This window comes from Triticum urartu, chromosome 1A, assembly GCF_056163025.1.
Source record: "Triticum urartu cultivar PI428250 chromosome 1A, HENAU_Tu73, whole genome shotgun sequence".
In the NCBI taxonomy this organism is placed as follows: domain Eukaryota; kingdom Viridiplantae; phylum Streptophyta; class Magnoliopsida; order Poales; family Poaceae; genus Triticum; species Triticum urartu.
The window spans coordinates 416,156,233-416,168,661 of NC_141873.1; the positions used below are offsets into that span (position 1 = coordinate 416,156,233).

General features: G+C 45.2%; 1 long non-coding RNA gene across 1 annotated transcript; it reads right to left on the minus strand.

Annotated features, from left to right (window-relative positions):
• Nucleotides 1-8,809: 8,809 nt before the first annotated feature.
• Nucleotides 8,810-11,274, minus strand: LOC125514904 (uncharacterized). Its single transcript, XR_015613926.1, has 3 exons — nucleotides 10,928-11,274; nucleotides 10,591-10,717; nucleotides 8,810-9,183 (listed from the first exon to the last, which is right to left on the minus strand). It is a non-coding gene; the product is annotated as an uncharacterized LOC125514904 (long non-coding RNA).
• Between the last annotated feature and the right edge of the window lie 1,155 nt (nucleotides 11,275-12,429).

Here is a 12,429-nt window from a genome sequence, read left to right on the forward strand (position 1 = left end):
CTTCTATCGACCTTGCCAGCCTTCTCATCTACCAAGTATCTAGGGTAATTCTGCTCCAGTGGCTGTTCCCCTTATTAAAGAAGCACTTAGTCTCGGGTTTGGGTTCAACCTTGGGTTTCTTCACTAGAGCAGCATCTGATTTGCCGTTTCATGAAGTATCCCTTCTTGCCCTTGCCCTCCTTGAAACTAGTGGTTTCACCAACCATCAACAATTGATGCTTCTTCTTGATTTCTACTTTTGTGGTGTCAAACATCGCGAATATCTCAAGGATCATCATATATGTCCCTGATATATCATAGTTCATCACGAAGCTCTAGCAGCTTGGTGGTAATGACTTCGGAGAAACATCACTATCTCATCTGGAAGATCAACTCCCACTCGATTCAAATGATTGTTGTACTCAGACAATCTGAGCACAAGCTCAACAATTGAGCTTTTCTCCCTTAGTTTGCAGGCTAAGAAAATCGTCGGAGGTCTTATACCTCTTGACGTGGGCACGAGCCTGAAATCCCAATTTCAGCCCTCAAAACATCTCATATGTTTCGCGACGTTTCAAAACGTCTTCGGTGCCTCAACTCTAAACCGTTTAACTGAACTATCACGTAGTTATCAAAATGTGTATGTCAGATGTTCGCAACATCCACAGACGACGTTCGAGGTTCAGCACACTGAGCGGTGCATTAAGGACATAAGCCTTCTATGAAGCAATGAGGACAATCCTCAGTTTACGGACCTAGTCCGCATAATTGCTACTATCAACTTTCAACTAAATTTTCTCTAGGAACATATCTAAACAGTAGAACTAAAGCGCGAGCCACGACATAATTTGCGAAGACCTTTTGACTATATTCAGGATAATTAAGTTCATCTTATGAACTCCCACTCAGATAGACATCCCTCTAGTCATCTAAGTGATTACATGATCCGAGTCAACTAGGCCATGTCCGATCATCACGTGAGACGGACTAGTCATCATCGGTGAACATCTTCATGTTGATCGTATCTACCATACGACTCATGCTCAACCTTTCGGTCCTCTGTGTTCCGAGGCCATGTCTGTACATGCTAGGCTCGTCAAGTCAACCTAAGTGTTTCACATGTGTCCCGAGGCCATGTCTGTACATGCTAGGCTCGTCAACACCCGTTGTATTCGAACGTTAGAATATATCACACCCGATCATCACGTGGTGCTTCGAAACAACGAACCTTCGCAATGGTGCACAGTTAGGGGGAACACTTTCTTGAAATTTTAATGAGGGATCATCTTATTTACTACCGTCGTTCTAAGCAAATAAGATGCAAAAACATGATAAACATCACATGCAATCAAAAAGTGACATGATATGGCCAATATCATTTTGCTCCTTTTGATCTCCATCTTCGGGGCTCCATGATCATCGTTGTCACCGGCATGACACCATGATCTCCATCATCGTGTCTTCATGAAGTTGTCTCGCAAACTATTACTTCTACTACTACAGCTAATGGTTAGCAATAAAGTAAAGTAATTACATGACGTTTATATTGACATGCAGGTCATAAATAAATTAAGACAACTCCTATGGCTCCTGCCGGTTGTCATACTCATCGAGATGCAAGTCGTGATTCCTATTACAAGAACATGATCATCTCATACATCACATATATCATTCATCACATCCTTTGGCCATATCACATCACAAAATACTTGCTGCAAAAACAAGTTAGATGTCCTCTAATTGTTGTTGCAAGTTTTTACGTGGCTGCTATAGGTTTCTAGCAAGAACGTTTCTTACCTACGCCAAAACCACAACGTGAATTGCCAATTTCTATTTACCCTTCATAAGGACCCTGTTCATCGAATCCGATCCGACTAAAGTGGGAGAGACAGACACCCGCCAGCCACCTTATGCAACTAGTGCATGTCAGTCGGTGGAACCGGTCTCACGTAAGCGTACGTGTAAGGTTGGTCCGGGCCGCTTCATCCCACGATGCCGCCGAATCAAGATAAGACTAGTAACGGCAAGATAATTGACAATATCGATGCCCACAACTACTTTGTGTTCTACTCGTGCATAGTAACTACGCATAGACCTAGCTCATGATGCCACTCTTGGGGAACGTAGCAGAAATTCAAAATTTTCTACGCATCACCAAGATCAATCTATGGAGAAGTCTAGCAACGAGGGAAGGAGAGTGCATCTACATACCCTTGTAGATCGCTAAGCAGAAGCGTTCAAGTGAACGGGGTTGATGGAGTCGTACTCGTCGTGATCCAAATCACTGATGATCCTAGTGCCGAACGGACGGCACCTCCGTGTTCAACACACGTACAGCCCGGTGACGTCTCCTACGCCTTGATCCAGCAAGGGGAGAAGGAGAAGTTGGGGAAGACTCCATCCAGCAGCAGCACGACGGCCTGGTGGTGGTGGAGGAGCGCGGGACTCCAGCAGGGCTTTGCCAAGCACTACGAGAGACGAGGAGGGAGAGGGGTAGGGCTGCGCCAACAGGGAGAGCAAATCGTGTGTCTTGGGCAGCCCAAACCTCAAGTATATATAGGGGGAGGGGAGGGGCTGCGCCCCCACCTAGGGTTCCCTCCCTAGGGGTGGCGGCAGCCCCCAGATCCCATCTGGGTGGCGGCCACAAGGGGGAGAGGGGGAGGCGCACCTGGGGTGGGCCTTAGGGCCCATCTGCCCTAGGGTTTGCCCCGTTCCCCTCTTGGAGGCGCCTTGGGCCTTGGTGGGAGGCGCCCCAGCCCACCTAGGGGCTGGTCCCTTCCCACCATTGGCCCATGTAGGCCTCCGGGGCTGGTGGCCCCACCTGGTGGACCCCTCGGACCCCTCCGGTGGTCCCGGTACACTACCGGTGATGCCTGGAACACTTCCGGTGGCCAAAACCATACTTCCTATATATCAATCTTTACCTTTGGACCATTCCGGAACTCCTTGTGACGTCCGGGATCTCATCCAGGACTCCGAACAACATTCGGTAACCGCGTGCATACTTTCCCTATAACCCTAGCGTCATCGAACCTTAAGTGTGTAGACCCTACGGGTTCGTGAGTCATGCAGACATGGCCGAGACAACTCTCCGGTCAATAACCAACAGCGGGATCTGGATACCCATGTTGGATCCCACATGCTCCACGATGATCTCATCAGATGAACCACGATGTCAAGGACTTAATCAATCCCGTATACAATTCCCTTTGTCTAGCGGTACGATACTTGCCCGAGATTCGATCGTCGGTATCCCGATACCTTGTTCAATCTCGTTACCGACAAGTCTCTTTACTCATTCCGTAACACATCATCCCGTGGTAAACTCCTTGATCACATTGTGCACATTATGATGATGTCCTACCGAGTGGGCCCAGAGATACCTCTCCGTTTACACGGAGTGACAAATCCCAGTCTCGATTCGTGCCAACCCAACAGACACTTTAGGAGATACCTGTAGTGTACCTTTATAGCCACCCAGTTACGTTGTGACGTTTGGCACACCCAAAGCACTCCTACGGTATCCGGGAGTTGCACAATCTCATGGTCTAAGGAAATGATACTTGACATTAGAAAAGCTTTAGCATACGAACTACATGATCTTGTGCTAGGCTTAGGATTGGGTATTGTCCATCACATCATTCTCCTAATGATGTGATCCCGTTATCAACGACATCCAATGTCCATGGTCAGGAAACCGTAACCATCTATTGATCAACGAGCTAGTCAACTAGAGGCTTACTAGGGACATGGTGTTGTCTATGTATCCACACATGTATCTGAGTTTCCTATCAATACAATTCTAGCATGGATAATAAACGATTATCATGAACAAGGAAATATAATAATAACCAATTTATTATTGCCTCTAGGGCATATTTCCAACACCAGCCGCCCTTGATTTGGCGAGATGGAAAGCCAGCGCGCGCCACATGCCCTCCCCGATCCCTCTTCAACTCCGGCGTGGGTCCAAGAGCCCAGCCGCCACCCGATGGAGATGGAAGTGGCCTCCCCCAATGCACCCCTGCCTGGGGGCTTGCTGCGCCGCCGCTGGATGTCTCTTCTAGTGGATCTCCGCGTCCTGGTCGACCTACCTTCCTGGTGCAGTCCATGCCCCGCGCCGCCCCACCAGCATCTGGCATCTTCTACCGCCGGCGCCCTACTCCAGTCGTCGCCCTCAAAACCTTCTTCCACCTTAAGACGCGGGATCCGGCCGGCAAAACATGCCCCTACGCGGCCACGACCAGCCCCAGCCGCGACGACGGCATGCTAGGAGCTGGATCGCGATGGGGCGGCGGCCGTCCATGCCGTGGCGACGCGGGGCTGTGCTCGTCCTAGAGATCAACCCGGCAGGTGGCGCCGGCCAATCCTCCCTGCAGCCCGGTCGTGCTCGTCGATGCATCTCACTTCGTCCGTACGGGTGGTTTTTTTCTTCAAACTGCAGCTCACTTCCCCTTCCCTGCAGCCCGGCGACCGCACTCGTGCAGTGGCGCCCCTTTCCAGCGAGCACACCACGCAGTGCTGTTGAGCGTGGCGTGCAGTGCAGCTCGACCTAGCGTGCAGTATACGGCCCTCACCTGCAGCTTTTTCCTACACTTGTTTGCGCGCGGCGGGAGACAAGTGCACTGCACTACTGTGGCCGGCGACATACTTATTTTTTAGTAGTTCTTCTTTTCTGTATGTTTTAATTTCATCATGTTGTGGTTCCCTTGTGGCATCCTATAGTACGGATTGCAGGCGCATGCAGTTTTTTAAATGCAGAGAAGGTCGGTCCATGCAGTTCACGACGAGGTAGGCCATTAGGGGAAGTAATCCGTAGTACTCTTGCACCTGAAAACATAACAATATGGGATGTGATACAGATGGCAGAAAACTACACACAAAAACATGCACCATCCATCCAAAATGTACTTCAAAACATGCAAAAAAATGCAGTGCACTTTGGTCTGAAAAAAGTCCACCACAAAAGACTTTTCAGTACACACATCTTAAAATAAAAATGCATTTGAAATATCATGCAAATGCAGTGCGCTTTGGTCTTGAAAAAAGTCCATTACGAAGGACTTTTCACACAATCCATTTAAAATAAAAAATGCATTTACAAACATTGTAGCTCGCTTCCCCGTCCACTGAAGCTCACTAGCTCTCACCATGCAGCTCGGGTGCATTTATAGAAAAAGTTGACAAAGGGAAAAAATGATATGGTTCAACGTTTCACTTAGATTCGTGTTGCTTTTCACTTTCCCTCTTGATGTGGTTCACTTGGCCTCATCTCTGCGGTCCACTCTCATTCATAAAAAAAGAACTCATTCATAAAAATAAAAAATAAAAAAGAGTACAATAACTATGCAACTCGCTTGCCCGTCCGATGCAGTGCGGTTTTCATTCTGAAGCACTGCGGTTGGATGTGTGATGTTGTTCATCCCGTAATGCAAAAAAATTGTTACGAAAGCGAAAAAAGTAATGCGGTTCACTTCTTGATAGTGTTGTGGTTCATTTACACCCGATGTGAAGTGCACTCTACTTTCTTGTCCTTAAAAAAAATTACGTTTGAATAAAATAAACCATGCAGTTCTCTAACACGTCTGATGCAGTGCGGTTTTTCGTCCGATGCAGTGTGGTTTTCAGTCGGATGAAGTACCCACATCGATTTGGGTGTTGCGAAAAACGGAGTGTCCGCATTTCGGTAAATTTAAAACTCCTCCTAAACCGTAAGGAATTATAGAGAGTGTTCTACATGAAAGAGTTGCGTCTTGTTGATATCTTTCCAACGGCATATCATTTGAATCGTTTCGACAACCGGTTTGTAAAAATTTCACGAAAAATGACCGCCGCCTCTCGTCGTCCGCCGCACGATTTTCAAAATTAACTTAAAACTGTAAGGAATCTCAAAACCATTTCTATATATGAAAGTTGGGCCTTGTCCATAGCTTTCCAACGACGTATTACACGCCTCGTTTTGACAAACAGTTCAAAAACTAGAGCGAAAACAGTACCAAAAATTGCAAAAAATTCAAAAAACAGAATTCCGCGATTTAGTAAATTTGAAACTGCTCTTAAACTGTAATGAATTGGAGAAAACAATAGTTATGAAAAAGATGCGCCTCGATGATATCTATCCAATGGTGTATCATTTGCTTCATTCCGACAAGCGGTTTAGGTAAAATCACGAAAAAACGCTCGCTGCCACTCTTTATGGGCTGCGCCGTTTTTGAAACTTCTCTTAAACCGTGGGGAATCTCGAAAAGTGTTCAACATGGCGAAGTTGCGCCTAATCTGTAGCTTTCCAAGGGTATATTACACGCCTCGTTCCGATATACGATTAAAAAATTAGAACGAAAACAGTACCAAAAAACACTACGCGAAGTTCACTAGTCTCTGTAATGCAGTGCTCTTGCTAAAGAAAGTGCAGTGCCCTCGCATTGAGCATGCAGTGCGGAAGTGTTATCAGAATAAATATTCTGATAATATTATCAGAATAGACGGGTGAGGAATTCTTATTCCTCACCCCAGCCATCTTCCATGGACGTAAGAAAGAGGTAAAATTACAGCCTGCAAAATGGAACCGAGAAACGCAACAAACAAAAGGTTTAGATGTAAATTTACCTGACGCACAGTAGGCAAAAGGCTACGGTAGGACCTGTAACAAAGCCTTGCGAGGTAATTTTACCTCACGCGAAAAAATACATGGATCGTGGGAGGGCTCTACATTCTCCGCTTCATCTCTACCGGGTCACCTCCACTACCCGGACCCGCTCCTCGTGCAGCCATAGCGGTTCTTCTTCTGTGGATGCCAGTGGAGCAGGTTAGTCTATCCCTATGGCGGTGTGCCGGCTTCGGTGGCTGGGTATAAGGGGAGGAGGTCGTCCCACCAGCGGGATATACAGTCTAACAGAAGCAGCGGCGCCAAGTCTTACTTCGATCTCGACGCTCTCCACGATCTCAACTATTGTATTGTCTCCTAGGCTCACCTCCCTGATTGAATCTGGATCCAGAGATTTCACCGGCGTTTTTGAGTAGTCATGTTCTAGTTATCACCGGCCTCCTCTTCAAGTTGGTCACGACCTCCTAGTTCATGGTAAGTTGTGGCTGGCTCCATCAAACGTGGCTGCTTCCACCCCCCTTGTGACATCCCTACCTATTTTTTATAAACTGAAGCTTGTTTGTGTATTCAGATTTCAGAGTGCATCCGATTTTTTTGTGATCTTGGCATATAAACAGTGGTGCTAAGTTGTGATGGGGTAATTACTTTTCAAGGAATCACTTGTCCCTGTTGTAATGAGAGCAGAACGAAGTGACCATGTTATGTGAAATAAAAATGCTTGTGTTAAGGCTGACCATTCAACTGGTTATGTTGTGGGGGTATGTCTGAACATTCAACTGGTTTTGTTTTGTTGTTGTTTAGAAGTCTTCATATAATGTCTGAAGGCTTAAGTGATTCCCAGTTCATACAATGACCTTGCTCTTGCTGTATTTCAATTTTGTGTCGTAATCAGGTTTTGAGTTCTCTTGATTTAATAGAGAACCAGATCAATATTTTCTAAGTAAAGTTGAAGCTTTATTGCAACCAAATTGCATCAGGAAACCGTTACAATGATTTGACACAACACTTTCTATAGGCTCCGACACACGCAAGGTCCAAATATAACCAGACCCTCAAACTCTAATCTCTAAAAAGAAAATCCTTAGTTTACATGGTGTCACAGTGTTGCAGTTGGACATGACAGGCAACTCTTGTCCAACATGTTCTTAAAATGCTAACTTCAGATGTTCACTCTGACAAATTATTGATGCAGAGAAATAATGATCTTCTGTCAGTTTTGCATGTTAACAACTCTTGCTTGTTAATATCTATCAATTTTCTCTGTGAGAATTACAATTTTGCACATTTCCCAAATGTATTCTCTTGACACGAAGGGCATGGAGAATACATATCAAATTTTCCTTCTCATTGGCATGCAACTTCAGCTATAGGTCTTTTATACATGTCGTCTAGTTTACCGTGAGATCTCCTTCCTTGCTTTGTAGGTGGTAACTGAATGAAGTAATTTAGTACAAGCTAATAAATTGCGGGGGGTGCACAGATATAGTCGCTAGGAATGAGCCGCGAGGAAGCAAGTGGAGAGGTGTTGCGGCAATGGCATGATGCTCATATCACTTGCGAGAAATATCACGACCACAACCATGTGAAGCTGCTCGATCTACCGATGCTTGCGTGAAATCAGAAGCCCAACTAAAGCCGTGCTAATGCCAGAAGAAGAGAGAAGAACTCTGAATCTTAATACCATGGATGGACCATGTCATTCAGTTGAACTTTGGTTACTCAGTCTGACAAGATCTAGATACAATTGAAATTTGTAACGGGAAGTCAAAGATTTCACCGTTGTATTATTATTGATGTATAGCAAATACTTTATTGGGTTGCAATGCATTTACCTTGAATTATTCTGTTGATAAAATTGCCTCATGTGAGTGCTTGTCAAATTTCCTTGTAGAAATACCATTGTAAGTTTTTCTTCTAATTAGTGTGTGTTTTCAGCATATTGTGATAGGCTTGTCAGCAAGTGTCTTCTTCAGTGTATCTGAGAAAATCATGTTGCTTTATTGGTCTTGGATTTATGCTCTGTAGTTTCCTCCAGTGTTGCACACAACAAGTTGTCTACCGGATCATCAAGTTGTGTTTTCTACTCATTAGCGTCTTCTACTTATTAGCTCTAGATCACGCAAAAAAAATATTCCTGAGCATTGTTGCCAAGACATAAAAATTACCAGAATGGCACATTACGCCACATAAGAATGACATAACTACATCGGTCTAACAAGGAGCAAAGATGATCTGAGTTCACATATAAATCACAGAGACAATAAATTTGTTACACTGCTTGACAAAGTAGCACATAGAAATTTAGTCTGTAGAGAAAACTAAGTGAGATGGGCAGTGGTTTGGCCATGCCAAACTGCCGACATTTTATTTCCAATTAGATGTTGCCAAATCCACATCGGATGACCCTACAGTTTTGGCTGTATTTCCAGTTAGCCTTTGCAACATCGACATCTGGATGACCCTACAGTTTCAGCAAGGATTACTGAAAAAGGTTCCAGGGCCTGGAGAACTGTTCCATGTACACATATATTGTAGCTCATCGTGACTTCTCTGTCATGTTTCTTTGTGAGAGATGCATGGGAAAATGTAAGGAAGAAAAGCTGTAAGATGAAAAGAAAAGCATTAGTATGAAAGGTAATCTCCATAATCCATCAACCACATGTTACAAGGAACTAAATAGATATTAGAAGGAACTAAATAAATATTAGATGGAAACAAATAGACGCTTATCCATGGCAGTGGTAAAAAGTTCCCACGGACAAAGAAAGTAATCATATTTCAATAGATAGCTCTGAAAAATTGAAAGAATGGGTTAATGATGAACAAAACCAACCCCCATGATTCCCTAAGCACTTGGCGACATCAATAGATAGCTCTGTAATACACATGAATACTACTTAACTTGAAAGATGATTACTACCGAACTTGATGTTCAAGCAGCTTAATTTGGAGGTGACTAGAAATTTTACACCAACTTCATCTATTGAGCAATCTCTCTAGTGACTTAAACATTATTATCAATGGGCTGTAATACAAATGGCATGACACAAGTACGCGTAAATCTTCCTCCGATCCTGACTGAGATGTACACCAAGGTTGCTGTTCATGTTGCAGGCAGGCGCCAAATGCAGAGTGACCAGAGGGCGATCCGGCCTACCGTGGCAATCTAAAATGGCTAGTATAACTATTTTAGTTAGCATTCTAAAAATTGTGTGGAAAGACACGACATCTTCTCTATGACTCTCATACAAGCTAAGCTTCACAACAATTTCTCCAACAGTATAGTATGTGTCACCTCAGCAGCTTGGATATCAAATGAGGAAAGAAAGGAAACATCAGGCAATCAAAACAAAAGAATTACACCTCTGTAGCTTCAGAATTTATTAGTATCAATTAAAGAAAGACACTAATCATCATGCCTTCCTTTTGTTATAGATTATATGACCCTTTTATACTATATATATGCTAGCTAGCTTTTGCCGGTCTCAAAAAGAAGCATCAAGCATTCAGGCACTCACATGCATATTTGTCTATAAATTGTGGAGCATTAATGTTTCTGTATCTTTTGATACATATACATGGAGTTTAATTTTCTCTTGTTATCAAATGAGCAGTGAGAAACTAGCAAAGTACAACAACTAATTATATGAGTAAATCATGATCCAACCTAATAGCTAAAAATTATAAGTAAGCACCCCATCATGCTTAATTAAATATACAGGTAGACATGTCATCATGCTTAATTAACCCTACTTAATTTCTTTCTCGCCTATGGCAAGTAGAGAGCCAACACTGGACTAGGGATTCTCGCCTCAAAAAATGATGCAACCTCCATCAGAAAGAAAAAAGAGCTAATTATGCACCCTCCAATTAAATTTCACTTTATCTTATTTCCATGAGAAATTAATTGATTAAAAGAGGGGCTAGTCCCGTTCATCCAAAAACAGTGGAGCTCAAAGAAAGGAAGGGACTATTAATCTAAAACAGAGAAGAGACAGAGGTAGCGCCCTTGGCTTGATCAAAGAAGATAACCCCTCCTCCTCAGGAGCCTTGTGCTACTTCTCTTCTTCTTTGATAAAAAGCCCATTGCCGTCCAGCTTCTTCTAATCTCCCTCGTCAGCAGTTCCTTTGCAGCTGTGCATCCCATTGTCCAGAATCAAGCTAATTAAATTTCTATCAATCTCAGAGCTTAGAAAGCATAAGCGTGCAGGCGTCTAAATAAAGAGACGGAGGAGGAACATTTACAATCCAATTTATAAGCATCAATCTCCAAGAAGGAAGAAATCATGGGAAAACTAGACCAAGGAGAAAAGGAAAAAACTAGGTTAGAGAGAGAGAGCAGACCATACGGAGGAGGGCAGTCACCGCCGTCTTCTTGTTGGTGGCGCCTTCTCCGATAGAGCAGGGCTGGATTTGCAGTGGCCAGCGCAGCCGCACCCCAAATTGTCGTCCCCTCCGCCCCTTCACCACGGGGTCCAAAGCCGCCACCTCTGTCACCTTCTAATCGCCAAGTGTACAGGGGAGAGGAGGACAGGGCGACAAAAATCTCTGCCGAGCATCACGCCGTCGAGCCCCACTGCTCACCGCGCCCTTCTTGTTCAAAGTGGAAACCGCTCGCAGGTGAGCACCTAATTAGCGAAGGCATCTACGAGTGGGCTGGCTCCTCCCAGCGTCAAGGTAATCTTACATCGGTAATGATACAATTTTGCATCTGTTGAAACCTGACCTGTACCATGGCTGGGTCAATCGACCGGGGTGAAGAATAAGTAATTCTTCACCCTGGGTTACTAATAGACTTTATATATATATAATCATCACATATATGTGATGATACTTAACTATTAGGTACAATGCATAAAATTGAAAATGAACAATACTAAAACTAATAATCCCTCCTGGGGCCAGTATTCCGGCAGCTCCTCGCCAGCAGCTCCCTGGTGCACGACGTCTTCCCAGTGCGGAGGCAGTACTCCGACTCCTCTGCGTCGCAGCACTTGACATACCGATCTGCCTCTTCCTGGCGGACGCGCGCGGCCGAACTTGCCATTTCGTTGGGCGCCCACTGAGAGCTTCTCGTCGGTGGCACGCTGGAGCTTATCAGCCCACCTTCACGCAGTGACGAGGCGCCCAGCGCCTATGACCTTCCTCGCGAAGTACCCGTCTTCGTACACCTCCTCGGCACGATGACGCGCCCGCCCCCAAAGCTCTGCTGCCTCCTTTTTCCAGACGGAATCACGGGCTTCACAGGCCGCCTGGTTGGCTTCCTCCTCCGCCATCTCCTTCTTGAACGCCACTTGCCTGGCTTTCTCAGCCGGTGACAGCAACTTCCATAGACAAAGATTGTACTGTCCCCAAAACCAATCCAAAGTTGGGGGGTCCGACGCAACCTCGTCAGGCGGCGCCTAGGGGTTCTCGTCGCTGCTAATTGAGTGAGCGTCCTCGGGGGGCGGCGACTCCTCGTCGGCGCGTGAGCAGACCGGCGGTGCCATGGCAGAGATTTTAGAGAGAGAGAGGGCGCGCGAGGGGAGGATGTAGATGAGAATGCAGGCGGGACGACGTGAGCAAGTTTGTATTTATTGGCGGCCGGAATCTAGATTGACGGGGACAATACACATGCCGGTCGCCGGAATTTACGAGTACTGTAGTTTGAATTACACACAATTACCGCAACAAATCCGTGTGTGAACATAATAGCCAACATTCGTGTGTGATTAATGATCCCCGCCATTCACGTACCAAACCTCGAGCCGCGAGATAGACTGCCAATCTTGTGGGGGGCGGTTGTCTTGCCAGATCTGTACATTTTCTTTTTTGAACACCAGATATTTACATCGTCTGATGATTTT